This window comes from Dromiciops gliroides, chromosome 1 (assembly GCF_019393635.1).
Source record: "Dromiciops gliroides isolate mDroGli1 chromosome 1, mDroGli1.pri, whole genome shotgun sequence".
Classification (NCBI taxonomy): domain Eukaryota; kingdom Metazoa; phylum Chordata; class Mammalia; order Microbiotheria; family Microbiotheriidae; genus Dromiciops; species Dromiciops gliroides.
In genome coordinates, this window is record NC_057861.1 from 619,596,741 (window position 1) to 619,611,654 (window position 14,914).

The window sequence follows — 14,914 nt, forward strand, 5'->3', positions numbered from 1 at the left end:
TATTGTTAACTGTTTCCCTCCATCCTTTTCCCTTCTCCATGATATTTATTCTATTATACATCTTCTTTCATCCTATCCCTCTTCAAAAGGGATTTGCTTCTGTCTGTCCCCTCCCCCAATCTGCCCTTCCTTCTTTTGCGCCTCTCTCTTTATCTCCTTCCCCTCCTATTTTCCTGCAGGGTTAGAGAGATTACTCTACCCAATTGAGTGTGTATGTTATTCCCTCCTTGAGCCAATTCTGATGAGACTGAGGTCTGATGATTGTTAGGCCTATTTACTGCCCAGGTTAAATAGATTACTCCACCCAATTGGGTGTGTGTGTTTATCACTCCTTGAGGAAACTCTGATGAGTTTAAGGTTTTTGAGCCTTTTCTGATGTGTAAAATTCATTTACTGCCCTGCTCCTCCCTCATCTCTTCCCCCACTCCATAAGTCCTTTCCTTGTTTCTTTCATCAAGGATTTTACCTTATGCTACCTCTGCCCTTCCCCATCCCCCCAGTGCATTCCCCTCACCCCTCAATTTAACCCTAATGATGTCATCATGGGGCAGCTAGGTGACACAGTGGACAAAGCATCCACCCTGGACACAGGGGAATCCCAGCTAAAACCCAGCCTCAGACACGAGACAGTCACCCACTGCATGACCCCAGGTATGTCACCCAACTCCAAATTTTATGGTTCTCTAGGGTCTTGTATTTGAAAGTCAAATTTGCCATTCAGTTCAGGTCTTTTCATCAGGAATAACTGAAGGTCCTCTTTTTCATTAAAGTCCCATTTTTTTCCTCTGAAAGATAATGATCAGTTTTTTGGGGTAGGTAATTCTTGGCTGTAATCCCAATTCCTTTGCCCTCTCAAATATCATATTCCATGTCCCCCAGTCCTTTAATGTAGAAGCTTCTAGATCTTGTGCTATCCTGACTGGGACTCCACAGTACTTGAATTCTTTCTTTTTGGCAGCTTGCAATATTTTCTCCTTGACCTTAGAGCTCTGGAATTTGGCTATAATATTCCTAGGAGTTTTCCTTTTGGGATCTCTTTCTGCATGTAATTGGTGGATTCTTTCAATTTCTATTTTAGCTTCTGCTTCTAGAATTTCAGGGCAATTTTCCCTGAGAATATCTTCGAAGATAATGTCTAAGTTGTTTCCTTGATCATGGTTTTCAGGTAGACCAAAAATTTTCAAATTATCTCTCCTGGACCTATTTTCCAGGTCAGCAGTTTTCCCCAGAAGATATTTCACATTTCCCTCTATTTTTTTTATTCATTTGGATTTGCTTTATTGTGTCTTAGTTTCTCATAAAGTCACTAGCTTCCATTTGTTCAATCCTAATTTTTTTTTTTAGTGAGGCAATTGGGGTTAAGTGACTTGCCCAGGGTCACACAGCTAGTAAGTGTTAAGTGTCTGAGGCCAGATTTGAACTCAGGTACTCCTGACTCCAGGGCTGGTGCTCTATCCACTGTGCCACCTAGCTGCCCCAATCCTAATTCTTAGGCAATTATTTTCATCAGAGAGTTTTTGTACCTCCTTTTCCATTTGACCAATTTGGCTTTTCAAGCTGTTTACTTTTTTCTCATGTCTTTCCTGCATCACCCTTATTTCTCTTTCCATTTTTTCCTCTACCTCTCTAACTTTGTCTTTAAAGTCCTTTTTGAGCACCTCTATGGCCTGAGACCAATTCATATTTTTCTTGGAAGCTTTAGATAAAGGGGCCCTGATGTTGACATCTTCCTCTGAGGGTGCGCCTTGATCTTCCTTGTTACTGAAGAAACTTTCTATGGTCCTCACCTTTCTCTGTCGGCTCATCTTGCCTTTCTTTTACTTGACTTTTAGCTCCTTAAAGTGGGGCACTGTTTCCAGGCTGCAGTATCCCAAGCTTCAGAAGTCCCAGGTGGTATGATTTAAGGAGGATCAGGTTCTTCCCTTGCCCGGACTGTTCCCTGGTCGTTAGATGACCCCAGACCAACTTGCTAATCAACCAGCTTTGTGTGTTGTGGTTGTCAGCTCCAACAAGCCTGTGACCCTCCCCAACCTGGGCCACTGCTCCTCAAGCCTACCTCCTGGTTCCCAGCAGGGGTGAAAAACCCAAGTTCTGCCCCAGCACCAGCATAGACCCCTGTAGTCTCCCCCTTGCCAAGGGCTCAGCCCTCTCACCAGACTGTGAGCTTAGTTCCAGATGTCACTGCTTCAGCTGATTCAGAGGCTCTGGGGGTCTCCTTCTCTCATGAGGCCTTTCTGGGAGTGGATCTGTGTCAGGGTGACTGTGGGGTTTGGCTCCGCTCCTGTCACAGCACAGCAGCTCCCTCCTTCTGACCTTCCAAGCTGTTCTTGGTTAGAAGATGATTTCAGCACATTCTTCTCTGGGTTTTGCTGCTCCAGGCATTGTCCTATGGCATTATTTGGATGGGTTTTTTTTAGTGATTGTGTCATGAGTTCAAGAGCTCACTGCCTTTCCTCCACCATCTTGGCTCCGCCCTCAAAGTCCTGTGTTGCCCATATTTTGCTTTTGTCAGTTGTTTTTCTGAAATATAGGTAAATGATACCTACCTCATTGCTCTGATCTGCTAGTTTAGTAACTGTCATAAAAAGATCAGTCTTTCATGACCTAATTTTGACAAAGCCATCCTAGCTTGCAATCATTGCTTTCTATTTTAAATATTCAGTTAACAGTTCTTTAATAATACACTGTAGAATTTTGCCAAAAATTAAAGCCAACCTCATTTGCCTGTAGTTTGTTGACTATCTTCCCCCAACCTTTTCAAAATAAGATTAACATATGTCCAGCAGCACCTTTCCCCTTCTACATAATCTTTCAAAGATTATAGACAGCAGCTTAAGTGCAGTGGATAGAGTGCTGGGCCTGAAGTCAGGAAGGCTCATCTTCCTGAGTTAAAATCCAGCCTCAGATACTGTGTGACCCTGGGCAAGTCATTTAACCCCAATTGCCTCACCAAAACAACAACAGCAACAACAACAACAAAATCACTATATCAGTAATACAACAAATTTAATAAATATAACAATACATGGGCCTTGACCTCATGGAGTTTTAAAAAATTCTTTTTGTAAAGTATTTATTAAGTACCTACTATGTACCAGACACTATCTTTTGTGTTTTACAAATATCTCATTTGATCCCCACGACAACTCTGGAAGATAGGGGCTACTTTATCCCTGTTTTTCAGATGAGGAAATTGAGGCAAGCATAGAAGTGAGTTGCCCAATTGAGTCAGTGTCTGAGGTCAGATTTGAATTCAAGTCTTCTTGACTCCAACTCTGGATATCTATCCACTACCCACATACCTGCTTCTATTCCTTAAAGTGAAGGAGAGGGATTGGACATATGCATTGCTAGAAAACAAAATAGAACACAAAAAGAGTAAGGTGCTATGTGAGATCCACCACTCTCACCACTTCCATGATGACTCCTCTCTAACACCTGTCCTTCCTCTCAGCTTTCCTGTTTCTGCCTATAGCTCCATCTTCCTGACACTAGGGCTTAAAACCTTACTTTGTTTTGCATTTCTTCTCTTTCATCCCCTCATTCTGTTATGTCATATCTTGTGTATTCTTTTTCAGTACTCTGCCTAGAATCCATCCTCTTCTCTCTTCTCACTGTGACTACTCTGGTTTAACCTTTATCCCTTCACATGTTACAAAAGTTTTCTGATTGGTTTCACTGATTCCAGTTCATCTTGAATCCATCCAATCTTTCCTTCCCCTCCAATCCATCCTTCTTATGGCTACCAAAATACTCTTTCCAAAGAATGTTCTCTTGCTTATGAGCTTCAGTGATAGCCTATCCTCATAGGATAATATATAAACTCTTTAGCCTGTCATGTACGGCCCATCCGTTGTAAAGCTCCCATCTACCTCTGGAGCCTATTTCATGCAACTGTATTTCAAACACTCTGGTATTTCAGATAAATTGACCTACTAGGAGATCCGTTATCTCATCCTGTCTCCTCTCAAAACTCTGCATTTTATCAGGTTGCTTCTTGTGTCTGGGCATAATCCATCTACGTTTCTGCTGTAATCCTTATCTTATAGCTAAGGTACAATTTCCATTACTTCCCATGTGTGTTGTCTTTGACTATTAGAATACTAGTCATGTCCTCAAGGTCAGAGACGTTCTCACTGCTTGTATTGGTTGGTATACCCATCAAATTATCACCATTTCTGACATATAGCAAATGCTTGCTTCATTCATTCATTCATTCATTCAGCCATCCTGAATTGCCATGGCTGAAAATAACCTATCCTTGATGTTTTTTAAAAGCACATTTGTTTTGTATCTCTCCTTTGTTCTCAACACATTTTACCTTTTTTCCATGTTCATTAGCATTTGTGTTGTATTCCTCCAATTGATTGAAAGCTCCATGAGAAAGATTTTATTGTTTTTCATGTTTGTAGACTCAGTCCACCTAGAACTATGCATGATAAATATTGGGTATGATTAGATGCTAAAAAAAAATAATAAATGTTTGTTGAATTATAGTGAAGTGGAAGTTAGATAACCATTTATCTGAAATGTTGTGGGGGCGGGGCAGGATTTTTTCTTAGAACTAGTTTGAACTAGTTGGCCTCTTAGGTTCTCTTCAATCCTGATATTCTGTTATTGTATGGTTAGCTCTACATAATAGGGAATAATTACTTTGTTTCCATATAGATTATAATTTTGGGAAAGGGAAACCAAATTAGGCTAATAAATAGCTGTTGAAATGTGTTCTGTGAAATCGTTTAGGCAAAAAGCTTCTACTAGAGTGGTGGCAGCAAGAACAGAAAGTAAGGGATGGATGCTAGAGATATCATAGAGGTAGAATGGAGAAGATTCAACAATTCATAGCATGTGGAAGGTGAGGAAGATGAAATAATGGGTGACAATAAGATTTTGATTATTAAGTGATAGGTAAATGGTGATACTATTTGCAGAAATGCAGAAATCAGAAAGAGAATTCGAGAGAAAGATGACATTTTTCATTCTGGAAATTTTGAATGTGAAGTGTCAGTGGGAATTTCAGGTAGAGAAATGAATAAGCAGTGTTGGATACTGAGAAAAAATGAGGATGATGACCATTATTCATCAAAGATTGCTAATATTTAATTAAGAATGGTATCCCCCATTTTATTAGTATTCTGGGATGTAATTTGTTCAAATCAGTTGACATGAATTCATCAAGTATAGCTATGCACTAACTTGTGGTGAGTGTTGGTTCTTTCTTTCTTTCTTTCTTTTTTTTTTGGTTCTTTCTTAATTATTCCTCCCACCCCCCAATCTTTTCTGGTGTGAAGATTAGTTGATCAATAAGTTTTTATTAAGGGTCTACTATGTGCCAGAGACTCTCCTAGGTACTAAAAATTGGAGTTTAAAGATTGAAATAATCCTTATTCACCATGAGCTTACATGCTAATAAGAGAGAAAATAAGTCTGTACATATGTGTCTGTGTGTGTATAATTATGAGTATCATGAATGTAAAAGCAAACAAATACAGCAGATACAAAATAGTTAAATGCCAGGTGGTTTGGGAAGGAGGGAACCATCAATTGAGGGTATCATGAAAGGCTTTATGCAGAAGATAGTTCTTGAGCTGTGTCTTAAATGAAAAGAAGGAATCTATGAGGTGGAAGTAAGGAAAAAAGATATTTCAGTTACAGGGGTGGCCAGCAAAAAGACAAAGAGAGAGCAGATGAAGCATTGCACGTGAGGATTATCATCCTTGTTATATATATATATAATTCCAGGCCAGGCCTGGAATTAGGAAGACTCATCTTCATGGGTTCAAATCTGGCCACAGTTACTTATTGGCTGTGTGACCCTGGATGAATCATTTAACCCTCAGTTTCTTCATTTGTAAAATGAGCTGGAGAAATAAATGGTAATCTACTCCAGTTTCTTTCCAAGAAAACCCCTAGTAGGGTCATAGAGTCAGACATACTGAAAAATGACTGAACAGCAACAGAGAGGAGACACATAAAATGTTGTTCAATAAATCCTCTTTCTTCTGTTTTCTGTTACCATTGTAATATACATCACCAATAACAATCCTGTCCCATCCCCCCACCCCAACATGGTTTTTACTTTGTTCAGTCATTTCAATCATATCCAATTATCTGTGTCTCCATTTGGGGTTTCCTTAGCAAAGATACTGGAGTGGTTTGGTATTTCTTTCTCAAGCTCATTTTCTAGTTGAGGAACTGAGACAAACAAGGTTAAGTGACTTGCCCAGGGCTAATACAGCTCCTAAGTGTCTGAGATCAGATTTGAACTCAGGTCTTCCTAACTCTAGGCCCAGCACTCTATCCATTGTGCTACTTAGCTGCCCCCAACATGGGTTAAAACATTTAAAAGGAATTCTTAGATTTTTTTTTTTGTGAGTATTGGTTCATACTGGGCTTCAGTCTTACTGACAGGTCTCCACTGTTGTTTTTTATTTGCCCTTGGATAGCATGGCATTGCCTTCATCCTTTCAAGTTTGTTCAAGCATCCAGACAAGTTAAGTTATAAGTTTCATCAGATATACCATCACATGTCTTTTTAGATGTATCATTGATTTCTCCCTTACCTAAATAATTTTTGGTTGTTTCCTTCAGTTTTGTTTCTTGACAGTCTTCCATGCCTTTTCAGCTAACTTAGAAATTACATTTGGAAGGGATCCCAGAGGTCATCCAGTCCAACTTCTCATAGTGTGGAAATGCCCTTTGTAGTGCCCCTGCCCAGTGCCCATTGAAGCTTTGCTTGAACACCTTAGAACTGAGCATTTACTGACCTACTGAATTAGCCCATTCTCTCATTGGACAGCTCTTGTTACTAGGAAGTTGTTCTTTATAAAGAGCTGAAATTTGATACTCTATTCTCAATCTTTTCTGTCCTAAAGTCTCAGGCCATGGGGTTATAGGCACCTCTTCTTAAAACTATTTTTCCTTTCCTCTCTTAATTTCTAGGGGGAGAGATCAGGCTGTGTTTGTCTTGGAGAAGGGGAAATATCAAAGAGAGTGACTAGATTTCTAGTAGGGAAGACTGAGAAAATAGTTATGCCACTAAAAGAAACAAGGAAGATGGAAAGGATAACTGGTCTCAGGGAGAAGATGATTAATTTGGCTTTGGCTATGGTAAGCCAGGTGGCGTAGTGGATAGAGTGCCAGGCTTGGAGTCAGGGAGACTCATTTCTGGTCTAGAAAATATCAGTCAGTAAGTATTGACCCCAGTGCCCTCCAGACTTCCTTCTTCCTAATTGGGGGCAGTGTTTGTTGTTGTCTGCCATTAAAAAGTGAAGTCTACTTCCTTCCCTGGGCAGGTCTCTGGCAATCTCTGGCCTGGGGCCTTTCCCTTGGCTCTTAGCCACCCTGAAAGGAGGAGGAAGGAAGTGTTTTCTTTCAACTGCACAGTTTGAGCGAGTTTACTTGTAATTCACTAATTCTGCTATAAAAAGGTTCTGTGTGCTATTCTGAAAAGCACATTTCTGAGGTCTACCATGGTAGAGCAGAGTGGGGAGGTAGCATAGTTGGGAGCTTTGAAATACACCCATAAATCAAGCTGACAGGGACTTCGGAGGTTATGTAATTTCGTGTCATACATTTGCATTCAAGCATTCCAAATTCAGCAGCGAGAGGAGAGAATGTGCTGCATCCCTGGCATTTGCCATGATTGGGGAAGGGGGTTGCTGGGAGGGGGTGTGTGTGTGTTGGTGGGTGAGAGAGGATTTATTTATAACTTGAGGGTGTGATCTGATGCAGTGTGAATATTCCCTTAAACAGCTACTGTACTCAATGGGGACATCGGATGCTAAAATACAGTCTCCATAAAAATAGGCTGTACGCAAACATAGGATAATAGGATCCCAGAAAGGACCTTAGAATGCACAGTCTGAGAGCTAGAAGTGTCCTCAACACATAGAATGTCAGCATTGGAAAAGCCATTAAAGCATTGATTATCTGAGCTGGAAAGGGCCTTAGAGACCATGTAGGAAATGGATTTTTTTTTTAAATCCTTTTTTTTTTTTTCTGCCATGGACCCCTCTGGCAGTCTGACGAATACCTTAGAACCTTTCTCAGAATAATCCTTTTAAATGCAGAAAATAAAATATATAAAATTACAAAGGAAACCAATTATACTGAAATATAGTTATCTATATATATATATTTTCTTTTTAAAACATATTTTCATAGATCCCAGGTAAAGACCCGCTGATCTTGTCTAATCTTCTCATTACAAAAACGGAAATTATAGATAGAAAGGGGATATGATTTGGTTACAATCATACAGTTGGCTAGTGGTAGAATATGGTCCAGCCCCAGGTGTCTAGACTCCAAGTACAGTGTCCTTTCTACTATATACTTTATTACAGAGTTGATTTTATATTGTCCCATCGCTTTGTAATGCATCTGCAGTAAGATTTTAAAAAATAACTCTGGTCTTGGATGCCTCAGACATAAACATTGAACCCACTCTATTCCTGTTTCAAGGCCTGGCAGTAGATGGGCAGGTCATTAGCCTTAGAAACACAGCTATGTCACCATCACTCATCCTTTCCTTTCTTTCATGGTTAATCCGAGTGTACAGCCCCAAAGAAGATCAGACCAGGAAATTAATTTATGTCTCTGCAGTCAGCCACTCGTCTGCCATGTTGTTCTTAGTCAAAGTAAGGTTTAAATTATCCAGCACGAAGGAATACCAAGCCCTGGTTTTTGTTTTGCTTTGGTAATATCAGTGTAATTTTCCACTTCCTTCTCATTCATTCATCAAACCTTTATTGATTGCCCAGGATGTACAAGCCACTGTAGAGATCCACAGGTGAAAAGCAGGACTGTCATGGTCATCTTCAAGAATGAAGGACAGGGGCAGCTAGGTGGCACAGTGGATAAAGCACCAGCCCTGGATTCAGGAGGACCCGAGTTCAAGGCCGGCTTCAGACACTTGACACTTACTAACTGTGTGACCCTGGGCAGGTCATTTAACCCCCATTGCCTCTCAAACAAACAAACAAAAAAAAAAAACACAAAAAAACAAAAAAACAAAAACAAGAATGAAGGACAAACAACAATCTGTCTCCATATTTCTTTCTTTCTTCCCCCCCCTGCCCCGCCCTGCCCTGCTTCAATCTAAATATAGTTTATATAACTCTGGAGTGTAAACAATAATCAGTGAGTATTATTTTCATTATTTCAGTGTCTCATGTTTATATATTTACACATATACATATACACACATATATACATATACATATATACAGTTATCCTTTCAATTTCATGGGGGTTAGGGACACAGTGCCCTCAAGATCTGGAAAATTTTCATAAAATTTTTTTGGCCCTTCCTTCATACCAGAGAAGAAGTCTGGTTAAAAGATAATATTGATATACTATACTATACATATATTTTATGCATTTCTGAGTTTCTAAGCTTTTCCCATGTTGTCTGCTGGCCTTCATATGTTGTCTATGGATTCCACAAAACTCATAAAAATTCCCATTTATATTCTTATGCCTACCTGTGCTATATCAAAACCATGATAGGGAAAGTTGCAATAGGAATGGTACCCACATCATATGTGTATATGTATATGTGTATACATACATACATATACAGTATGTATATGCATATTTTCCTTGACCATCAGTGGTGGTGACGACCTCTGTTTGGGAGGCAATCTTTATTCTGACTGCTGTCCAGTATTTCCAGGTTTACTGTTTCATATTCACACATTACCTCCTAATTATTTGCTAATGTCTCTGTGACATCCTTAGATGTGATGTGTTGCTAGACTGAAGGGACATACCAGTGCTCAGGGATGTGGTTGGGACCTGTGCTGTGCCCCCCTCCCCCCCACCGCATTATATTCCTCTGCCCAGGATCAGCTGAGTTTATGTCAGCACTTGTTTGAATAGTTAGATTGGAAGCTCCAACTCCTCTCCACTCCCCTTTTCCAGCCCGACTTCTCATCTTCCTAGAAGCAGCCCTGACATATCGTTAATAGACATGTTAATTAAAACCAAATTCATTTTTGTTGTCCAGGACCAATAGGGAGGCACAGGGGCATGGCAGATATACCTAATTTGATGTTAGAAGACCTGAGTTTGAATCCTTTCTCAAATGCAGTTGTGTGTCCATCAGTAAATCACTTAAGTTCTGAGTGCCCCAATTTCTTCATATATAAAAATAGAATAATAGTTCTTTTGGGTGATAGTATGGTCCAGTGGATAGAGTGTTGGATTTGGAGTCAAAAGATGGGGGTTTAAGTCTTGACACTGTAAAATTTACTGCTTATGTGGCCTTGGCCAGGTCACTCAACCTCTTTGGGCTTCACTCAGTTTCCTCATTTACAAAATGGAGAGGATCAGAGTGGGTAACATCTAAAGTCCATTCCCACTCTAAGTATTTAATCCTAAAATCATGGCAGAGTAAGGAGGCAATGGAATATATATAGTCTGGGGCAGGGAAGTTGTGTGAGGGGGGAAAAACCAACTTATGATGACTTTTTGTTTTGTTTTGTTTTTAAATTTTAAAAAATTTTATCACTTTTATGGTATCATGATACCATGTTAGTTAACATAGTTAGACCTTCTCTAGACCATATCTTTGTTGCCTCTGTCCACAGAACGTCGCCTTGATCCAGAATTGCCTGCCTTTCATTAATTTATTAATCATTTGATTTATTTATTTGTTCATTCATTTATTTATTTTTCATTCATTCATTCACTCATTCATTAATTTATTCATTAATTAATAAATTTGTTTATTAATTCATTAATTTGTTTTTTATTTATTTGGCAGTTTAGACTTGAGGTTCTTCTTCTTTCCCTTCATGGAGGCTTTCCCTCTAAGTGTTCCACTAATCACTGACTCAAGACCTTATAGAGTTGAGATTTAATGACTTTAAAGAGACCTTCAAAGTGGGCTGGTGGGATTAAGAAAGGCTTCTTGGAAAAGATGGGCCTTGAAGGATAGAGGGATGAGAATTTAGACTCCCTTCTCTTCTTTCTTTTTTTTTGAGGGGGGGGGGGTCAGGCAATGAGGGTTAAGTGACTTGCCCAGGGTCACACAGCTAGTAAGTGTCAAGTGTCTGAGGCCGAATTTGAACTCGGGTCCTCCTGAATCCAGGGCCAGTGCTTTATCCACTATGCCACCTAGCTGCCCCCTGCCTTCTCTTAAGTAGAACTAAAAATACAAAATTTTAAAGAACTCTAACAATTTGTTGACTGATGATTATTGAATCACTTAAACTTGGGAAGGGGATTGAGGCATGGTAGGGTAATGGAGGAACAGTTAACATGATCTGAGGATAAGAATAATCCTAGAGAAGATGGGGGTGGTCCAAGTGTTTGGGGTCAGGATAAAGTTCATGTAGTAAGCAAATCATGCACTAATCAAATCTAAGATACTAGGCAGACAGAAGGAAAGGAATTTGCAACAGGAAATCAAAGCCTGGGAGATCAGCCCAGCCATGCTTTAAAGGGAACAATACGTGGGGGCTAGATGAATTTTTCTCACACAATTGCTCTCACTAGGAGTACAGTATTATGTAACATTAGTGGCATGCTAGCTAATATGTCAGGGGCACTGTCATCCCAGACAATTGGCATCATTTCATAACTTTTCCCTTTCAGAATAGATATATCATCTGGGCTTTCCCTTTGGGGAGGAGTCAGTGTCACTTTTATAGGTCTCCTTTGTTCTATTAATTCTCTCTACAGAATTTATCAAATTCTTCTTTCTCTTTCCTTTCCCACAACTTTTCCCTGATTTCCCTTTTCCCAACCCACTTGATGACCAATCCAAGGCCTAACCAACTCAGGATTAGATTACTGCACCATTTTCTACTTGGTATCCCTGACTAGTCTTCCCTTCAATCTATCTATGGGGCTGCCAGAGTTAGTTTTCTAACAAAAATCAATCATATTTACATGGTCTTATAGGTTTTATACAGTCTTTTTTATCATAACAACCCTATGAGGTAACTAATACAATGAAATCCCTCCTCAATGTAGACTGCAATCCATTTGTGGCAAATCTTAAAGATTTGCCTGAGTCCCCAATAACTTAAGCAACTCATTTATTTTTACTAAGTGTCAGACAGGACTTGAACCCAGATCTTCCCGATTCTAAGTTCTTCAGTCTTTTGCCTACACTGGACTGCCTCTCAGGATAATACAAGGATAATTATCTTTATTTCTCTGTTAGGAAAACTCTGTCTGGTACATGATAAACACCTAATACAGTTTTGTTGACTGAGAGGTAAAGTAACTTGCCTACAATTCCACAGCCAATATTAGAACTGACATTAAAATCTAGATTTCACCTGTTTCATTATTTTCCTCAGAAACTTAGGGACCAAATTCCTTTTGCTTACCTTAGCTATCCAAAGTTATTTCTTCCTACTCCCCAAGACAGACCCTTCATGGCAACTGGGTGGTACAGTGGACAAAGCATTGAGCTTGGTGTTAGGAAGCCCTGAGTGCACATCTAGTCTCATAAAGGGACCCTGGACAAGTCACTTAACCTGTTTGACTCAGTTTCCTCATTTATATAATGGGGATAATAATAGCACCTATTTCCCAGGGTTGTTGTGAAACTCCAATAAGATAATACTTGCAAAGCACTTACTGGCACTTAGGAAGCACTAAATAAATTTTAGCTATTATTAACTATAACTCTTACATCAACATTTAAAAAAATCATTGTTTGCTCTCCTGAATACTGACCTCGCCCTACTTGTTTGTTATGTCTTTGCATCCCCGGTGTCTTGCACTGAGTAAGCCCTAACAAATGATTTTTTTTTTTTTTTGCTGAATTGACTTGGTCCAGGATTCAGCCAGTGTTTGTAACTCAGAGCATGTCAGGTCCACCATCCTTATTATATTTTCTTGTGAATTGCGTAGTTCCCAGGGGAGTCTTTCCATAGAATTTGAGGAGTTGTATCTGGGTTCACCACAGGCAATGCAGGGCATCTCAGGGCAGCCCTGATTCCTTGTTGGTTTTAAGAATAGGTGGGCAAGAGATTAGAATTCGATATTAGAGAACCACAGAACATAGGTGAGCAAGAGATTAGAATTTATTACTATCACTCAGAGAACCACCTATGATAAGAGGCTAATCTGAAGGTGGTTAGTGTAGTATAAACATGATCAGTGTCTCCGAAAGTGATGCCTTCCTTCCTAGTTAAGAGTGTAATAGTTGAAAGAAGGTGGATAATAGTATCATAGACTTAGTGCTGGAAAAAGATGTTAGGGGCTTTTTCAGGCCTTACCCCTTCATTTTACAGATGTGGAAACTGTTGCACAGAGAAGTTAAGTGAATTGCCCAGAGTCAACCCGCTAAGTAATTTTTTGCATACGTTAAAAATAGGGAGAAAACATTGCCAGGGTATTATCATGACCAGATACTGAGGATGCCCATGATACTTTAAACAGTTGAGGTATGACAGGTTGATGTGCAGCCAAAACAAAATTCAGGACCAAATAAAACTTGAGGCCAGATGCCAGGAAAGCAGAATCAAGCACTCACTAACTTCAGAAGATTATTGCAGTATGGATACTTTGCCATACATAAGTGCTCAACTTTGTTGACTTTCTTTTGGTGATGAATTAGACCATGTTCTCTATATATCTTGGCTTTTTAAAAGACTTAGCATGCTGGGAAGTGAGAACTGGACAGATTGTAAGTTGCAGTCTTCAAAGTAAAGTTTGAAATGAGAAGTTAGGAAACATGCCAGAATGATGATGAAGGCGGGGGAATATTGCTGGAAACATGACTTAATAGACTACATTTCATCGTCTGGGAACCTCCAAGAGATAGGCTAATTGTCATTAAAAAAGAAACTCCTAGTGCTTTCTATAGACTTGGCAAAGCCAGCTATTAGAAGGTAGCCATTTGGATCATGCACAAGAAAGAACGTCTATGCTTATACCATTCTACATGTGACAGGGTGTTAGTGTGGAATGCTATGCTGTTAAATCAGCAGGAGTCTAAAGTCAAGTGTCTCATTCTTTTAGCTCTACTGAATTAAGGGCGGATTTGTTCATCTCACCAGCACAGCATCAATTTAGAGCCTTGTGAAGAAAAATAGTAGCAAATTAAAATGGTTCACGCTAATTTGAATTCTTTATTTTTTTCTTCAGGATTGTTCAAAATGGTGTATCACCCAATAACAACCATGTTTGAGATTTTTGTTTCCTAAGTGATCCCATGCCTTTCTCATAAGTAGATCCTGAAATATTTGATGAAGACAATGGTCTACAGTCAAGGAGCCTGTGGATTGACTGATATGTACCTTATTTGTCCTTACAACTGAAGTGTATCTCTTTAGCAGGATAAATCATCTTGGAAAGGGTATAATAGACCATATAAAGGAATACATATGCTTAGGGAAACACCTCAGGGAAAGACCACTATATAATCCAGTTCAGGACATATTGATAAAGTGCACACTATGTACAATGATTTGCTACTGCTCATTCATCATCCACAATCTTCCTCTCTAAGATCAGGAGATGAAATTTTTTGAAGGAACTTAGAATATAGTAGTGAGGCAGCATGATATAGTGGAAATAGTCCTGGATTGATAAAGTCTGGGTTCAAATCCTCATTTAGGTATTACCTATGCAACCATGGGGATGGTTGCAACCAAGAGCAGCTAGGTAGTACAATGGATAGAGAGCTTGGCCTGGAGTCAGGAAGGCTCATTTTTGTGAGTTCAAATAGACACTTACTAGCTGTGTCACCCTGGGCAAGTCACTTAAATTTGTTTGCCTCTGTTCCTCATCCATAAAAATGATCTGTGGAAGGATATGGCAAACCACTCCAGTATCTTTGCTAAGAAAATCCCAAATGGGTTAATGAAGAGTCAGTCACAACTGAAACACCTGAACAACAACATGTACTCATGGACAAGTCATTTAACTGCTCTACACCTCACTTTCT

At 39.5% G+C, this 14,914-nt stretch overlaps 1 protein-coding gene across 2 annotated transcripts in view; it reads left to right on the forward strand.

The window, feature by feature from the left end:
• Positions 1-14,914, forward strand: part of PRKCB (protein kinase C beta) — a 674,437-nt gene that overhangs the window by 291,395 nt on the left and 368,128 nt on the right. The window lies entirely within an intron of this gene.